Source organism: Hylaeus volcanicus, unplaced genomic scaffold (genome assembly GCF_026283585.1).
Source record: "Hylaeus volcanicus isolate JK05 unplaced genomic scaffold, UHH_iyHylVolc1.0_haploid 12158, whole genome shotgun sequence".
In the NCBI taxonomy this organism is placed as follows: Eukaryota; Metazoa; Arthropoda; class Insecta; order Hymenoptera; family Colletidae; genus Hylaeus; species Hylaeus volcanicus.
Window position 1 is genome coordinate 49,223 of NW_026533122.1, and position 20,104 is coordinate 69,326.

The 20,104-nt window shown below is 36.5% G+C and overlaps 1 protein-coding gene and 1 long non-coding RNA gene across 4 annotated transcripts in view; one reads left to right on the forward strand and one right to left on the reverse strand.

Moving 5' to 3' along the window:
• LOC128882725 (uncharacterized) overlaps positions 1-20,104 on the forward strand; it is an 85,773-nt gene that overhangs the window by 38,790 nt on the left and 26,879 nt on the right.
• LOC128882729 (uncharacterized) lies at positions 4,605-10,508 on the reverse strand. Of its 3 annotated transcripts, none has more exons than XR_008458524.1 (5): positions 9,455-10,508; positions 9,157-9,367; positions 8,702-8,952; positions 6,609-8,624; positions 4,605-6,511 (listed from the first exon to the last, which is right to left on the reverse strand). It is a non-coding gene; the product is annotated as an uncharacterized LOC128882729 (long non-coding RNA). The 3 variants fall into 3 exon arrangements; XR_008458522.1 differs by having other exon boundaries at positions 4,606-6,511; positions 9,157-9,330; positions 9,455-10,507; XR_008458523.1 differs by lacking the exon at positions 9,157-9,367 and having other exon boundaries at positions 4,607-6,511; positions 9,455-10,504.

Genomic DNA, 20,104 nt, shown 5'->3' on the forward strand with positions numbered 1-20,104 from the left:
AGGACTATGTTGGAGGAATTTGAATCATTAACCAAAATGCAAACTTGGGATTTGATTGAATTATCGAAGGATGTACAACCTCTAAACTGCCGTTGGATACTACAACGAAAAGAAGATGGCCGTTTCAAGGCAAGACTTGTAGTCAGAGGTTTCGAACAAGTCAAGGGGATTGATTACATGGAAACCTTTAGTCCTGTGGCTCGTTATGAATTCGTGCGATTGGTTCTTAGTCTTGCAGCTTCCAAGAAAATGAAATTGATGACGTTTGATGTGAAAACTGCTTTTTTGCATGGCAAGCTAGGTAAGAACATATTTATGTATCAGCTAGAAGGATTTGATGATGGCACGGGTCGTGTATGCAAACTAAATAAGAGTATTTATGGTCTCAAACAGGCACCCAAAAACTGGAACGATAATTTTACGAAATTTCTTAAATCGCTGAAATTTACTAACACAGATGACGATCCTTGTGTCTATTACAATAAGGACAAAAGCGTGATCATTGTTTTATTTGTAGATGATGGACTGCTTGCAGGTACCAATGCAGTGGAGATGACTGAAATTTTAAGGTTGCTTAATAATAAATTTGAAGTAACCTATAATACTGCTCCACATGGAAAATTATCATATCTGGGAATGAAAATAATTAATAACTCGACTGGAATCTTTGTCAGTCAACCTAACTATACTAAAAGAATACTTGAGAAATTTAGATCTGATGAGGCAAACGCAACTTCAACTCCAATGGAACAAGGTATGATAACAAACGAAGAACAATTTGTTAACAATAAACCATTAAGTAGGTCTGAATCTTATCGGGAGGCCGTTGGAAGTCTGCTATATTTGTCCATGATATCTCGTCCGGATATTTGCTATGCTGTTAACTACCTGAGTCGGTACAACAGCAAACCGATGACGAATCACTGGAAGATGATTAAGCGTGTCTTTCAGCATTTACAAGGAACAGCGAACTATGGAATATTTTTTGACAGAAACACAGAACTGGTCACCTATACTGATTCTGACTATGGAGGTGACAAATACAGCAGGTGCTCCACAAGTGGTGTGCTCATCATCAGAGGAGGTCCTATTGTATGGCATACCAAGAAACAATGACATGTGGCAACTTCTACCTCAGAAGCCGAGTATAGAGCAGCCGTTTCTTCCATTGACGACGTGTACTGGATAAGACGGCTTGCAAGTGAACTGAACTTCTTAAATCTTGATGAACCTACCACATTATGTATAGATAATCGGTCAGCCATTTGTATGTTGCAAAACACTCTTGAAGGAAAAACAACGTGTGGAAAGAAGCATATTGATATTCCTAGGAAGTTCATTCAGGATCATATAGGAAAGACTGTGAAACCAAAGAGTGTTAAAAGTTCGGAACAATTAGCGAACATATTGACTAAACCATTAGCACGTAAAATATTTTTAGATTTGCGCCGAAAAATAATTAAGGAGGAGTGCTGAAGATAATTATTTTTCTTTTGTATGATTTTGTTTGGTGATATTTCACATTCCTTTTTTTTTCTTTTTCCGGATGTCTGGTTCGTTCCCGTTTCTAGCTTTAGCAAGGAACGCGGCTGAAGCACGTGTGTGCTTGTTCGTGTGTTTTGTTCAAAACAATATATATATACATATATATATTTGATTACATTATTTTATATCATGAGCGTCAGGAGTTTTTATTTTCCTTTTTATAAACCTAGTTAAAACTTAACAGACTGGGACAGATAATTGATTATTGGTTCGATAAATATCAATTACATAAATTTTGATTATTTGCATAACTCATTAAAAATAAAGAAATAGTACTAACACTCGACAATCAATGAACGTCAAACAGAAACATAATTAGTAACTTTTTACGGCTATAATCTGATAAATTTTCCAGTTAGCTATGTTAAACCTATTAGGTGTATAGCAAGGAAACAAATGTAATGAATACAATGATAAACGGTCATAAATAAGAAAATCTAGAAAATAAGGAGAGTAGAGCACCAGAAGAAATTTATTCTTAGTAAGGTATCAAATTGAAATAACACGATGCCAAGATCTTAAGTTAGAATTACTTAGCACGATCAGTAAATGATTTTCCCTACAAAACTGTATACTTCATTTTTTTCTACATAATTTTGTAGTTCATGACAAATATTCTTGAAAGGAACAAAACATTTTTGCTTAATCATGAACTATCAGTTTTACAATTAGCACTTGAAACAAAAATATTGCTCTGAAATGACACACACTAGTGTTTACACTAACAGCATGCAATTCAAAATGAAAGATAATATTATCAGGTACTGAATAGGAATAGATTTTCAAAAGATGTACGTATTTCAGATCGCTTATACTGCAACTGAGGACTCTTAGTCGCTTTCGAACATGCATCAAGTACAGTTCATCAGATTCTCTACTGACATTTAAGATAAAAACTTATTTATATATTATTATATTAGGTACAATAGTTTCTAATAACATCGCTAAAATTACTTGTGAAATAGTATTATTTATCAATTTCAAGAAACTATAATTATATATTATATTAGTGAAAATTTTGGTAACCATCAGAGGTATTGCAAACTTTTAATTTTATAAAGAATATTTTATAAATTCAATCTCATTTTATCGTAACAACAAAATAAACAAATTATTTAAAGTTAGAGAAATACCTAACACAGGATAATAATTCAGTATTATAATAAGTATGTTTACTATATTTTATGTTAGACTTTGCGTTCCTTTTTAACTGACTTGTGAGAGATTTTATATCAATTCAATATTTTAAGTTTTGATTGTTAATTCAATATCAATGCAAATTATTGATACATCGCTTAATTTTTATTGTCCAAAGGAATTTCTAATACACATAATGTTGCAATATTTTCATTAAAACTTTTCATATTAGTATATTGAATTAACCGTTTGACTTTACTTATATTCAGCTTTTCGATTAAGGAAAGTTATTCTTCGAATATTAAACACGAATAACAGCTATGAGATTTTGGAACATTGAATTTGAGGGTCTACATTGATTCAGATCCTAGGCTGTATTATCTGTCGTTTTAATCTTCGGTCAATCAAAATATAGCTGTTATTTTTTCTTTTCGGATAGTTTTGAGTTTTGTTTAGTCGTGTTACTGTTATTACTGTTTTTAATTGCTATCATTGTTATCGCGTTTCTAATTCTTTTAACAAAGGATTCTAATCTACAATGACAAGGTTTAGAAGATTATTTAAAATTCATACTCGATGAACAAATTCTCATTCTTATTTTATTTCTTATTTTATTCCTCCTACCGCCGAAGAAGTATTCCTTTCTTTTACCTTGATATTAGAGAAAGAATGAAAGAATCACAAATATTGTAATATTTCCGATTGAAATTTCGTGCCTAAAACGATACTTGAAGTCTCTACTTTAGACTCTACTTTATGGCTACCTCTTTTAAGCTGGCAGGACCAAATCAACAGAATCATATCGGACTTAGTGGAATATTTAGTACTTATTTTGTACTAATTTGTACCACCAACAATAATTTTGTACCTCGTACCGTTTTCGAAAAAATCGTGGCGTTGCTAGCTTAATATTAAACTAGCAGGACCACACGTCAAAATTAATAAAAATGAAAAAATTAAAGTGGATACATTTAGTGCTGAATTTCTACTAATTTGTACCACCAAAAGAATTTTTGTATCTGTTACCATTTACGAAAAAATCGTGGCGCTTTTAGCTTAATATTAATATTACGATTTTTCTTGAAAACGGTAACAGGTACAAAATTTCTTTTGGTGGTATAAATTAGTACAAATTCAGTACTAAATGTATTCGCTTTGATTTTTTCATTTTTATTAATTTTGACGTGTGGTCCTGCTAGTTTAATATTAAGCTAGCAACGCCACGATTTTTTCGAAAACGGCACGAGGTACAAAATTATTGTTGGTGATACAAATTAGTAAAAATAAGTACTAAATATTCCACTAAGTCCGATATGATTCTGCTGATTTGGTCCGGCCACCTTAAGAGAGGTTTTATGGCTTTAATTCCTAACGCGCACAACGCAGTAAAGCTTGAATAGCGGTTTACCTGGCGCCGAGAAAATGCTGAACAGTCTTGAGTAACTTTCGGGGTGTTTCGAGGCGAGGAAAGAATAGTATAGTTCAGCAATAAAATAGAGAGAAGAAAGGAGGTAGAGGCGATTCACCTCTCGTGGTGGAAAGGAAGAAAGAGAGACAGAGACAGACGCGAGGAGTAGCCGCAACCTGTACCGCTTGGAACACTCCAGTCACCGATCGGGTGTTCAAGCGTTCGGTCGTATGAGATATCAGTAGCTACTCGTCGTGATTTTTTGCTTATCCGTGAAGTTTATTCGATCGCGATCGACAGGTGCAACCGAGAGCGTAACGCAGTGCGTGACATTTGATCAATGGAGTGACTCTTCGCGGGTCATACGATGAACAAAGAAACCACCAAGGAGCAACGTCCACCTGGTACGTTCATTCGCGATCTTTCTGTGATCCTGTAGTGCTGGTTCACCGACAAATTTACCGTCAAACCTAGATCTAACATTCCTAAGATAATTGTGCTACAATTGTTTCAAAAAATCTATTCGCAAGAAGATTGAAATTGGAATATCCGAGAAAAAAGAGATATCATCTTTTTTTTTATGTCATCTTTATTATTCTTTGCTGAATTTAAACAATTATCTCATAACAGACTATGCAAAACGTTGAAATATGTACATAGGTAGCAACTTTGTAATTAATATAATGACATTTTAGCTTTCTGAAGGAAATGGAACAAGACGTGTCTATACAGGAGACAATTTAGATTGTGTTTAATTAATTTCGTACACATTGGAAAACAATTTGTATTAAATTTTGCAAAAGTGAAATGGTATATTTTCATGTAACTGAGAATTGTTATTGTATGCAATTCATTTTTGTACATATTGGGAAGCAACTTTCTGTTTAGTAGGAAATTTTATACAATACATTTTTTGGGTTTTTCATTTGTCTTGGGGAAATGGGATGCAGGATATTTGAACATTTTTCATGTTTTTATGAGGCAAACATACATTCTGAAATGGACAAATAGAAATTTTTCAAAATACGTTTTTCTAGCTTTGGTGTTACTAAGTAAGCCCTAGAATATAAAAAATTCAAAGAAAAACAAAACTACAAAAATATCCCATGCGCTTATTATGCGGGATAATAGACATTATACGTTTCGCCTTCTGATTTAGTTTTTCTTCGGTAGTGTAAATGTTCTAAGTATCGACATACTTTTTACAAATCGTTACTTTAATACACAAATGAATGCTCTAAGTAAATACAATAATTTATGGTTTACGAACATTGTTTTTGCGTGTTTTTTGTATCAAAGTAATAGCTTATTTTACATCTATATTCTAAAAGAGAAATTCACCAATACCCGTGTGCTAGGCTATATGTGTCAATTCATTGTAAAATCAATGTACCAAAATTTAACAGTATAATGGAAAATATGGTAATTGATTCCTAACATTTATTTATAAAAATTATCTGTAATTCTTTGAAAGTTTCTTCACTATGATAATTATATTGAATTCACATTTGGACTTATATTGCAAATGCTATTCTTGCCTTTTTATTTGCAATTTTGTAGCATTTTCATGTCTAATATAACAGTTACAGTGTTGCCAGTATCGATTTTGAAGTATAGAGTTTATTGAAGTTCAAAAGAAAAATTTTGTTACGGAACATTTACTATTACTTTTATATATTAATAAAATATATTGAAAATGTCGTTCATTAGATTTGTGTCAAAAAGTATGACAATCATATAAAAATAAAGCTCGCCAAATAAAAGTAGATTGTGAATTATAGAAAATAAAACATAAACTTTTACGTATTAACAATATGGTTATTTTATATAACCATTGGAATAAAGAATATTTGAAAGGACTTTTACCTACTAAAGTTATGGCAAATTAAATGTTTGCATGTTTGCTTTGTATGTTTTATAAGATGTACAATAAACTAAACAAATTTCAACCTAAAAATATCTCCTTAACGACGATACGTATTCAATATAATTTCTAATTCTGCTTTTTTTGGATACATTAAAGTTTTATAAATGTTAAATGTTAATTCATGCCATAAATTCTTTGTGCACCTAAAATTTGAAAATGGTACAACTTCTATTGCTTAATGTGCAATCTATATATTCGATTTGTTGACTTAATAAGAAAAGTACTATCTTAAATCTATATAGCGGCAGGAATATCTAACAAACTTCATAAACTTCATAACTTCAAAATTCATAAGAACTTCCATAAATACATTTTCATTCATTGTGTTTAAAACTAGATCTCCCAAATAAAAACTAGGACTCCGACTCCAAATGTTCTAGACCTTCGATTTTTTTATTTCAATTCTTCGTTAACCTTTCGTCAGACAATATTGTTGGTAATGGTATTATTGCATCTTTAAAATAGTTAAGTTTGTGTCCCTTTTTTGTAAATCTCTAAAAATGTAAATATTATAAACTAATGATTGTTGCCTCGCTTATAATAATGTTAGTAATAATAATATCTATGCCATCGTAGTCTAAAGTACTGCACCTCTTATCATCAGCAATAATCGCGATATTTCACCCTTATTCTTCTTTTTCTCTGAAATGAACTCCTTTGCAAAATTTATTCTCTTTTTTTCCATAAGGTAGGAGTATTATTTACTTCATTCGTGTACAACTTTTTTGACCATTACGTTTATTAGACTCACATTCCTTAAGTACTCAACAAATCGCTTGTGGATTTACTCATTCTCTGTATTTATGAAAAAGTTCTGATGTTAATTGTAAAGCACTTAATCGTGTAGCTTGCATACATCTGCTTCCTATTATAGTCGCTGGAAGGGATCTTGTGAGGTCGTAAACCGAAACAGTAGTTATTATTTTATTGGCCCAGGTAACTGATCCGTAGGACGACAGGGGTGTCGCGGCTCTAAAGTATTCATGCTCACGTTACACCTGGGGGCCCCAAGACTTGATGTTTGCTACGCGGGTTTTTCCAAATTGGAAAACTCTTGACGATGATTGGTTAACTAAATTCCTACCTACCACAGTATTTTCAATAAGTCGGCCAACAGAATTATGTGTGAACATACATAAGAAGAAAAAAGTTATTGAAATATGAACATCCTAATTCTGATACTATACGGCCCTGAACGAAAAGTCTAGCTCTGTCCTTATCTAAAAAGGTGTCAGATACTATTTCGGGTCGACTTAAGTTGTAAAGATCGATGTCCGACCGACTTTACAACCTCACAAGATCCCTTCCACCGACTATACTTAAACGATATAGCATTTATTATTTAAAATAGTATATATAATACTGTTACAGCCACGATAACAGTATTATCTATTGTACATACGCCGTGAGTCGTCGTTACGAGTTTTTTCGCGATTCTTCACCAGCTTACACGGTTATTCTTTTCCGGTCGGAAATTTACCGTACGCGTTAGTTTCGTCTACCGTGAAATATTCAGCATGGAGCGACGCAGTTAAGTCTACGATGTTTTCTACATTTTCATAAATCAGATAAATGACTCCATTTCCGAAGATAGAAGAATATACATTTAAATTGAAGGATAATACTACAGTCTTCAACAAGTTATTATTTAATTTATTAGACGCGCAAGAAAGTTCCGAGTTGTGGATTTCGTACAACCGAAACTATTATTAAATTTTATTTTATTTTATCGTTTTTTTATGGTTGTAAGGCGTCGACATTCGGTTGATTAAAATATTATACAACTTGGCATTTGGTACATAAACTCTTTAGTTTCTCATCCAACTTTTCATTCCACTGCTTCCCTGCTTGCTTTAGGCCATAGGAGGCCTTATTCAAATGAGAAACAGGACGATTTCGAGATTTTATTTCTTTTAAGATATCTTTTGCCTTTTTCTGTATCTCTTTCTCTTCCTTTGAATCCATTGCTATTTCAACTAGACTTTTCTCTAATTCATTAGGCATATCCAAGCGGACTCCCATTTGTTTTACTGTACGAATAAAGATCGTGCATGATACAAGCTCTCAGAACAAGTTTGAACCGTTATAGTGTGTGTTGTTTTATGCTATATATAGTGTGTTCGTATATGTAAATGCATGATCTTTATATGCAAATATCTCGGAAACTAAAGCCGAGCGACGGTAACATATATAGGGAAAAGTTGTTCAGAATGATGACATTGACAACATATATCAAGGTCATCGAAATCGGTGAGGAGGGCATATTTCTAAATAATTACCCAAACATTATATATAGATCACTTAGTTCCTTCTATTATACAGTCTGTCAGGTCGCAGTATATTTTAACTGGCCAATTTCAATATACCTGTCAAACTTTATCGTATTTCCTGTAATACTTGCACGATTCTTCTGGTGGTATTTTAATAATTACTACCAGATATCCTTCACTCAGATAAAATACGAGAATTTCACAGCGGCAGCTCCTATTTTTGAAGAGCACCAAAATACTGTTGCTTCGTTAGGAAATTATTTGCTTCATGAAACAAGCAATTCATCCCTTCGTTTCCTCTTATTGAATGACTGTAGCTGCTTAGATCAATCAAAGACTGTGAAAACAGAAAACCCACAAGAATTTACAATGATAGTACATATACATATACTTTAAGCGCACAAAACTACTTACCAAATAATGGTAAATACTAGCTACTTTTAATTGCAGGATTGTTTCTATAGACCAACGTGATAATATGATCCTCCAGCTACTACACTATTTCAGCAGTTTTCTTAGGTGTTTTCAAAAGCACCTGCATCATCACTTGAACTGTCACAGTTTAATGATTGAATTGCATTTCCCCTTGTTCTTCAATATCAATAGAATCTTCATCGACTGTGGTTACTTCTCATGTGTTATGTCCTTCTTCATTATTATTGTCACTAAAGTTTAATAAATATTTGAAGTGCTATTGATTATTACTAATAAGAGATGATGTTGAAACTGATAAATGATTATCATTGATTTCAATTTACTTTGAGGTATAAGAAATAACACGTGTTATTATAAGAGACGATTAGCTCAGAAAGAAACGAAAAAAGATTATTTGTTCTGGATCAATTTCAACATTAATATAGATGGTTTACCAATATTCAAATCATCGCCAAGTGTTTTCTGGCCAATATGATATTTCAAAACAAGTGCATGTAATTGGGATATTTTAAGATCAAAAGAAACCAAACAATGCCAATGAATATTTACAACCATTTGTGAAAGAATTAATACCATTAGTACGCTAATTTTTTTTATCCATCTAATTGCTATAAGATAAAAATTAAAAATTATTTATGATATAACCTACAAAAGTAACACAATACGTATTAATGTTTTATAATTTCAACCGTGTGCAAATTTAATCATTATAATAAAATATAAAAAACTTACTTTCGACTAACTAAATCATTTTTCACCTATCTAACCAACACTTTATTCAATAAATTGCTGCATAATAACAAAAACATGCTCGACTTTCATGGCGCCAGCTAGTAAATATGATACACATTATATCTTGTCCAATATGTATCAACTGCATGTTTGATACATATAAATATTTATATAATATGTGCAGTATATTTGCTATGTATTATATATTGTAGTGGCTGACGGGAAAATAAGTAAGACTCATGTGCTTTTTAAGACTTTTTAATGGAACGATCGCGTCCGTACTCCGTGACTTCTCTTTCTAGACTAGCTTACAGACTCATCATTCGTTCCCCCAAGCATCGCAGACATTCTTCCTTCATTCTCACAACGCTTGCACTCTGTTTAAATAAATGCATTCACCCAAAGGAACATTCGACCCAATCATATAAACATCCGCTCGATGTTCGAACCAATAATCTAAACATTCACTCAACGCTTGTCACGCAACACGCACCTCCATTCACTCTTCCAGACGTAACATTTAAAACTAAACATAATTATTATAAATATAAGCCGGAAACGTGGCGTCAGCTCGTCGCCGATGCCGCCACATTACCCTCTTGCCAGTGATAACGCTATATAATATTTACAGGTTTAGATAAATGTAATTATAGTAAGTTATAGTAAGATAGGCTAACAATAATATGAATAATGCGCAAAAAAAAAAAAACAAAAAAAAAATCTATATACAGGAAAAGTATTTACACTGCTTGATATCGGTCGGCGAATTTCACTGTTCGTCCATATCGTGTTTTAATCGGTACCCCTTGCTTAAGGATGCTTTTAGGTATTCGGCTTGTTGTTTGGTCGCTCGTATTTCCTGTATGTGAACTATTTCTTTCCGTGAGTTCTGTCGGTTCTATATGCGCAGGTTTTAATCGGTTGATGCTAATGTTTTTCTCGCGATTATTTACTAAGATGGTAAAATATTTATTATTACGCCTGATTACTTCGTATGGTCCATCATATAGTGGTTGTAACGATCGTTTTTCCGCGTCGTGCCTAACAAATACATGGGTTGATGTTTGTAAATCTTTATGTGCAAATGGTTTGAGTGTGCAGTGTCGCGACGCTTTATAGAGTTGTATATTCCGCATGTTTTGTTTGAAACAAAAATCGAAGTCGGGTGTGTTTATATTATTTTGTTCATTTTTGAAAAATTCTCCCGGTAATTTAAGATTACATCCATACACTAATTCAGCCGGGGTTGCTTGCAAATCTTCTTTAAACGTTGACCTTATACCTAATAAAAGTAACGGTAAAACTTCAGACCATTGATCGGTTTCGTGACAACAAATTGCTGCTTTCAGTTGTCGGTGCAATCTTTCAACCATACTGTTCGCAGCAGGGTGAAAAGCGGTAGTCCTAATGTGGTGTGAACCTATATATTGTGTGAATTCTTGAAACAATTCCGATTCGAATTGTCTGCCCTGATCTGTAGTGATAATGGCTGGAACACCGAATCGAGACATCCAGCCTTTTAATAGGGTATTTGCTACTGTTTCGGCTGTAATATCCTCAATCGGCCAGGCCTCTGGCCACCGGGTGAAGCGGTCAACACAGGTCAGGCAATATCTGTATCCTTGTAAACTGGGTAAGGGTCCTACTATGTCTATATGGATATGATGGAATCGTGCAGGCGGTACTGAAAAATTTCCTAATGGGGATATAGCGTGTTTCGTAATTTTGTTTTTTTGACACGGTATACATTCTTTTGCCCATCTATTGCAATCTTTGTTGACTGAAGGCCAAATAAAACGATCGGTGATTAGTTTGCGAGTTGCTTTAATTCCCGGGTGAGACAGTCCATGCAAGGTATTGAAAACTCGTTTACGAAGATCTTTTGGTACGTACGGGCGAACTGTAGGGGTAGAAATATCGCAAAAGATTTGTATTTCATTTTCTTTAATTGGGAATTTAACTTTTTTTAATTGAAGGGCAGTCTCAGACAGCAAGAGACTTTGAAGCTCTTCATCTGCCTGTTGAGACTGAGCCATTTCCAAAAGATCCATGGGTTTGTTAATTTCCTCTATTCTGGACAATGCGTCCGCAACAACATTTTCTTTTCCTGATATGTGCTGTATGTCAGTGGTGAATTGCCCAATAAAATCTAAATATCTAAACTGTCGGGGAGTGGATCGCTCTGGCCGCTGTTTAAAAGCGTATACCAGAGGTTTATGATCCGTGTAAATGGTAAATGTGTGACCTTCTAGGTTATGTCTAAAATGTCGGACCGCGGTCTAGGCTGCTAATAACTCTCTATCATAAGCGCTATATTTTCTCTGTGCTGATGAGAGGATTTTGGTAAAGAAAGATAGGGGCTGCCAGGTATCGTCTACCAACTGGTGAAGTGCCGCTCCGATTGCAAAATCAGACGCATCGACGGTAAGGCCTAATTTAGCGCCAGGTACCGGGTGCGCGAGGAGGGTTGCTTCGGCAAGTGATTCTTTTACCTGGGTAAAAGCAAATTCGGCTTCCTTCGACCAGACAATGCAAGGATTACCACGAGTAGGTGTACCTTTTAACAAGTCGTTCAATGGGACTTGTAATTTTGCTGCATTTGGCACGAAACGGCGATAAAAATTGAACATTCCAAAAAAACGTCGAAGTTCTTTTAAATCTTTAGGTTTAGGAAAATTTTTAATGACATCGACTTTATCAGAATTTGGAGCAGTACCTTTTGAATCAACGTATATCCTAAAAAGTCTATGGAGTTTTTACCGAATTCACATTTAGCTGGATTAATTATTATACCATATTTTTGTAATCTACTAAAAAGTTTCCGAATATGTTTCAAATGTTCTTCTTCGTTATGTGAGGCTATTAGGATATCGTCTAAATATGCATAACAAAAATCTAGACCAAGCAAAACTTCATTGATAAATCTTTGGAATGTTTGAGCCGCATTCATCAAACCAAATGGCATTTTAACGTACTCAAACAGACCAAAAGATGTAGTTACTGCGGTTTTTTCTATATCTGATGGCTCTATTGGAATTTGGTGATACGCTTTAACTAGGTCAATTTTGGAGAAAATGGTTTTGCCGTGTAACATACTAGAAAAATCTTCAATGTGCGGTAAATGGTAGCGATCCGGTATTGTTCGTGCGTTTAGTGCTCGGTAATCCCCGCACGGTCTCCAACCTCTATCCTTCTTCGGTACTAAATGAAGGGGCGACGCCCATGGGTTTTTCGACGATCTAATAATGCCTTCTGACAAAAGGTTCTCAAATTCTTCTTTGACTATTTTTAATTTGTCTGGAGCTAATCTACGTGGTTTTGCAAATACCGAAGGTCCTTTAGTCGTTTTTATATGATGTGTAATATTATGTTTCGCGCCTAAATTCTTACTCGTCGGAATGGTAATTTCAATAAATTCTGCGAGGACTTTATGGTATGGAGAGTCACCGACAACTGTTTTGACTGAATTTAAATCGGCAATTCCCAGTTTTCCTCGTGAAACTAAATTTGTCACACTGTCGATCAATCGTCTATTTCTTAAATCTACCAACACGCCGTAGTACCTAAGCATGTCCGCACCAATTATCGGTTTTGTTATGTCCGCGATTATAAAGTTCCACTTAATTATGCGCCGCAATCCTAAATTTAGGTATAAAACGATATCTCCATACGTAGAGATGGCTGAATCGTTCGCGGCATATAAAGTGTACGTACTTTTAGGAGGTTGACCTCTTACTAATTTACGCGGATAAACACTAATGTCGGCACCAGTATCAATTAAAAATTCAATCTTACTGTCCTTATCGGTGACGAATAGGCGGCTCGTTGCAGGATCGACTACTTCGGCCGCATCTAAGGTCGATCGGCATCGTTTCTCTGGTGCTGCTGATACGTGCAGGGGATGGTACACTTAGTAGCACGCTCTCGAAATCTTCGGTGATACCAACACACTCCTGGTTGTGAAGGGCCGGGACTGGGGCTGCGGCTGCTGTTCCGACTGTTGCTCGGGCTGCGGCTGTAACGATGCCATCTTCTTCGTCCGCGAAAAGTAGGCCTTCCGTGATGCTGCGTCGTGGCGTTTTTCTGCGACAGCTCCGCGACTTGCTGCGTTAGTCGTGCCATTTGAGTGCACAGTGTTGATGACTGCACATCTGCTAATAGGCGTGATCTCGTTTACCTTGTCAGCTAATTCTGCCATATTGTTCAACGAGGTGTCCATTTGCGTTGCGAGGATGGTTCGCATCGACGTCGGAAGGCGGTTCATCCAAAGGGTGCGCAAAAAATTGTCTAGCATCTTAATGTCTCCGGTCAAATTACGCAGATGCCACAGAAATTGCGAAGGTGTTCTGTCACCTATCTCTTCATGTTCCAGGAGTTGCTGTATTCGCTGCTCTTCCGATCTTGACAGCCTCCGAATTAGTTCTTCTTTTATCTTGTCATATTTTCCATTTGCAGGAGGATTCCTTATAATGTTTTCTACCTCTTGCAAATATTTAATGTCCAGCAATGATGTGACATAATAAAATTTTGTCGAGTCTGATCTTACTCCGTTGAGTACAAATTGTACTTCCAGCTAGTGAAACCAGAGGATTGGATTGCCAGGCCAGAATGTCGTGGCGCGTATTCCTACGCGGTCTATATTCGGCATCTCAAAAGGATTTGAGCCGTGTTGTTGGCTTGGTCCTGGCTGAGGGCTGAAGAAAACATCACTGTTCCCGTCAGGCATCACTATTTCGTAACTGTCACTTAAACTGTCACTTAAAACTGCGTTTTTATCACCAAATGTTTTTTATTACACGATCACTTCACTATAACGTCGCGATCACGTCGGGGTCACCACTGTAGTGGCTGACGGGAAAATAAGTAAGACTCATGTGCTTTTTAAGACTTTTTAATGGAACGATCGCGTCCGTACTCCGTGGCTTCTCTTACTAGACTAGCTTACAGACTCATCATTCGTTCCCCCAATCATCGCAAACATTCTTCCTTCATTCTCACAACGCTTGCACTCTGTTTAAATAAATGCATTCACCCAAAGGAACATTCGACCCAATTATATAAACATCCGCTCGACGTTCGAACCAATAATCTAAACATTCACTCAACGCTTGTCACGCAACGCGCACCTCCATTCACTCTTCCAGACGTAACATTTAAAACTAAACATAATTATTATAAATATAAGCCGGAAACGTGGCGTCAGCTCGTCGCCGATGCCGCCACATATATATTATATATACAGGGTGTCCCAAAAATGTTGTAACACCTTGAAAGGGGAGATTCGGGAGGCGATTTGAAACAACTTTTTCCTTAGCGAAAAAGTTGTCCGAGGCTTCGTTGAGGAGATATTAATGGGAAACACTGACCAATCAGAGTGCGCGTATACCGTTGGAGCGGCCGTGGTAGCGAAGGCTACGAGTTAAGCGGCCGCGTCAATGTCCTTCAATGCACGTCGAGTCACTTGTTCGCGTACGAGCGCGGTCGCTTAGCTCGTAGCCTTCGCTATCGCGGCCGCTCCAACGGTATACGCACGCTCTGATTGGTCGGGGTTTTCTGTTAATATCTCCTTAACGAAGCCCCATCCGACATTTTTACAAAGGAAAAAGTTGTTTCAAATCACCTCCCGAACCACCCCTTTCAAGGTGTTACAACATTTTTGGGACACCCTGTATATATATATCCCCTTACATAATACTAAACATATTCCATTATTTACGTATTTAACACGTTACATTTCATACGTGATAAAATGTCATGTAAATCCAACATTATTACGTATATAATATATATTTGCAACGAAAGGGGCCGTATGGGTATATAAATAAAATTTTAGCTATTTATTGTGTACAAAAATCTAGCGATCAAGATCAGAACAAGTAATAATATCGAGGCTCAGAATTGGACACACAAAAATCACCCATTCGTACCGATTGTCAAAGGAACCAGTACCCACCTGTACTGATTGTAACACAATAATCTCAGTCGAACACATTTTGCTCCATTGTTCTAAATACAGAAGATACCGCGAACTAAACAAAATTAGACCGACATTAAGAGAAAACTTCGAACCAGCTAACTTAGATAATCTCATTAAATTTCTAAAGAATAGTAACTTAATAAACAAAATGTAATAGTATTCAGTGTAATCGCTAATAACCTAAGATGTTGATGCGACGTTAAATTTTTAATAAAAAAAAAAAAAAATCTAGCGATTAAAACGCATGAAAATCACAAATCACCATGTATTCAATTTTTATTCTTTTTATTATCATCTAAAGACAGATCAAATATTTAGGCTTATTAAATTTAATTAACTTTCACCTCCTACCTACATACATTAGGTGAAATCTAATTTGTAATTGTCTAACTTGCAAAAGTAAGTCACATGATGGAACTAATTGTATTGTATCTTCTGCCAATATCCAGATAGCAAAGGGACGTCTTATGTACGTCCATAAGACGTCCATAAGAGTCTTATGTACGTCCATAAGACGTCCGGTACTGGACGTTCGGGACGTCCAGATAACGTCCGAACGTCCCCTAAACGTCCTGTGAACGTCCCAGTTACATCGTAGGATGTCCCTGGGACGTCCGGCGTGGACATTCTATATACGTCCTTGGGACGTCCGATGTGGACATTCCCAGAACGTTTTGTGTACGTTCTCTGTATGTCCCTGGGACATTCGGTGTGGACATTCCCAAAACATTTTTCGAACAATCGAAATGAACGTTAAAATGAAATTTATGTTTAGAAGATGTGTGTATTGAATATTTGGACAATGTTGAATAAATTTTGAAAATTGAGATTTAAAAAAAAATGAAATTTTAATTTTATATATTTTCTTTTATTTGTTTGTAGATTTTAGTTAACTGTATTTATTTCTTGTAACTGGATTCCATGAAAACGACGAACAAATCTTTCAATTTTTATTTACCTCTGGCGGGATTCGAACTCACGATTTTTGACCTACAACCCAACCTGCTTCCTTTTTTTTTTGAAAACATACGTTTATTGCGCCTGAACAATTATAAATATATATACAAATGATATAATAAACCTAAACGTACAAATGGTTAAATTAAATATATACAAACTAGACTAATGGCTCAGCGCAGAGCACGCGTAGTCTTAACCCTAGATCTATGAGTTACTGCACTTAATGCTACGTCAATATTACATAAAGAAGAATTTCTTAAATATAGTTGGGTTGGGATTATGTATAGAAAACGGCACGAGGAAAAAACTATACATACGTTGAAATTGGAAGGAAGGGATACCGACCACTATACTACCGAGGAGGACGCAATAGTTATTAATAAGCAAATAAGACAGTAGATACTGTCTGTGTCAATATGAATTATTAATTTAATTATTGCTATCTAACTTAATTGTAACTACGGAGTAGCTGATGTCGTTAAAGCTACTTAAATTTAAACGTTGCGTGTTACATTGTGTGTTGTGTGTGTATAATACATAGGTGTGACTGGTGTGATCTGGTTATGTTTGACTGAACTGTAACCACTAGTACTTGTCCGTGTTGTGTCTGTGTTTGTCGTTCAAGTCTATCGTCGATAGTCTGTAGTTGAAACGTATGTCGGGGTCGTCAAATTGTGTATTTACGTCGTATAAGAGTTTTTTGTCATAGGTTTTTCGGTTAATATGATATATGATTGGAATGTTGCCGTTGTTTTGAATGTATCCTGCGCTATCTAGATATAGAAATGATTCCGGTGGTGTGTATCCTGTCAGTCGCGTCTTGTCATGATATAGCGGATTCGGATATGTTGGACCGTAAATTAGACTATTGAGTTTAATTCTACGCGCGTTGAACCAGTGATTTCGGATTAATTTGAGCACGAACAAATCTATTCTAATAATTTTCGCGTTTTCGTACAGTTTGTAATTGCTGATCATTTTGGTGTAATTAGACTTCGGTGTTCTGTATGTCCCTAGGCAAGCTCTGAGGCATTTTCTCTCGAAAAGTCTTAGCTTTTCCATGGTACTCGCGCTGACGTTAAACCAAATGGGCCAACCATAGGTTAAGATGGGCCGAATTAAAGATTTATAGCAAAAGACCTTGACGGATTTGTCAAGATCCTTTGAGTAAAAGAGGCGTTTATGAGAGAAGAATGCATTCTGAGCTTTGTCTATCTGTATTTGTACGTGTTGGTTGTAGTTCAGTTTAAAGTCCAAATGTATGCCTAAATAGCGAACGATGTCTTTATGGGGTAACTTGCGGTTGCGGTCATTGCTGTCGTGTAAGTGAAATTTCGTACCGTGTCTGCGTACGTCTGAGTTCGCGTCGGAGATTTTAGAGATGTACCGTCTAAAGAGAATAGTTTCGCATTTATTGATGTTAATTTTTAATTTCCATGTGTGAAAGTAATTTTGAATTTTCCCGAAGGTGTTCTGTAGTTCGAGCTGTATGACCGAAGGTTTATTGTGACGCGAGTAAATCAAGAGGTCGTCCGCGAATACTATTGCTGATTTGACGTTGTCGCTATTCAGGTCATACACTACCGGACAAGCAAACCGGAACGATTTTTCAAATGCTCATAACTATGAGAGTTTTCAACCGATTTCGGTGAAACTTTGTGAGGAATAGTCTTCAAGTGTCTTCTCGGTATGTGCAAAGTTGCATTGGCGAGGGTTGATGTGAAAGGCTTAATTCACCCCCCCCCCCTAAAGGGGAGGGTGTAAAAAAACGCCTCTTTGAAACAAGCCAGGGATAACGAAAGGGGTTGAAAAATTCAGAAAAACCTTTGGTGTGACTCTCCTTCATGCCCTCTACAAAATGCACCCCTTGAAATCCCTCTCGGACAAACCCACCCCCCACAATCTCCCACCCCCTCTAAAATCCACAATTTTTGGACGACGGTCTCGATTTTGGGCTCAATGCATTTTCTAGATTTCTCTGATCCAGAAAATGCTATCACTCATACCGTGCACCACATAGACACCCCTTGGGAGAGTGGAACAGCTCGCAAATTTTCAATCTCCTTCGTAAGGGAGCACTTCCACACACGGAGTGCGATGCAATTCACCATGTTTGTTCTCGACACGTTAAGGATGAATGCCGAAAAGGTCCCGTTTCGAAAACTGCCCCCGGAGCTGAAGGGTGGAGGGGGGTGAGGTAGGGATGGTCCACCCCCAAGTGTAAGGGTTGGAACGTTGTTTCATTGGGTGGATTACATGTCCAACAGTCCTGGACATCGGGGCGACACAGTTTTGATGTCTTTCCCGCGTGAATGGGAATAAAATTCGAAAATGTCGTTTTTTTGGGAAAACCCACCCCAAAATTCAGGCCCATCTGCAGGGTGAACGAGTAACCCCACGTCAACGCCGTTCACGGTATCGGATGCGCGAATGCTTTATTAACAGGTCCCCAAAAATTCAGATTTTCTCAATCACGCTTTCGTTGTCAAATCGGAGCAGATTTGAAAGACTAGTAAGAGGGCCGGACGGAGTCGGCATGTAGAAGCGTCTGGCGGGTAGGCAATCTGCCATTCTCCCACTTTCCCTGCTTAGGCGTTTCTCACACGATCGTACCGCGCTCGTTTCGTGGCTTTCGCGGTCGATAATCGATCTACCGCTTGGCCAGTAGGAGCGCCTTTTTTACACCCTCCTCTTTAGGGGGTTGAATTAACCCCTTCAGATCAACCCTCGCCAATGCAACTTTGCACACACCCAGAAGACACTTGAAGACTATTCCTCACGAAGTTTCACCGAAATCGGTTAAAAACTCTCATAGTTATGAGCATTTGAAAAATCGTTCCGGTTTGCTTGTCCGGTAGTGTACATTTGCAGCAGGTCGCTTATAAATATATTGAAGAGCAATGGAGAGTTGACGGTGCCCTGTTGAAGTCCGTTGTAGATGTAGAAGCGTTTGCTGGAAATAAATTCACCGTCTGTAACAAAAAAGTTTTTACCGCGTAGCATACACCATAACATTTTAACGAGATGTTTGGGAAATTCTTTTTTGAGAAGTTTGAAGAATAGACCATCCAACCAAACTGTGTCGAATGCTTTCTCAAGGTCAATGAAGATCGCGCCTACGCATTCGTCTGAGTTACGGGCCTAGCATATATCGGAGGTGAACTTTGATATAACGTGGACGGTGGAATGTTTGAATGTAAATCCGAATTGAGTCTCTGGGATAATATTCTTGGTATTGCAAAAGGCGTTCAGAGAATTATTTATGCACGTCTCGAATAATTTGCTGATGTTAGAGAGCAGGCTGATGGGACGATAACTTGACGGATCGTTACCGTCCTTGCCCTTTTTCTTAATTATGATAAGTTTTGCAGTTTTCCAAGCGGTTGGGAAGTAGGCTAAGTTTAAACAGTTATTAAAAAGGATCGCGTAGTAAAAAATATAGCGGAACGGTAGGTTTTTTAAAGCAATATTTGGGATGCCGTCGAAGCTAGACGATTTTTTACTGTTAAGGCGTTTAAATGTAGTTTTTAATTTGACGAAGGATGTAAAGTATATGGCTGGGATGGCTTCTGGATCGGGATTGCCTGCTGTGTTCGTGTCCGTGAATGTACATAATGTTCTATTGTCCAGACTGTCTTGATCTATTTCTTGTTGAAGTGACTCGATTTTCCGTTTAATAATATTTGATAGTTGTTCTTTTCCCATCTCCAAAT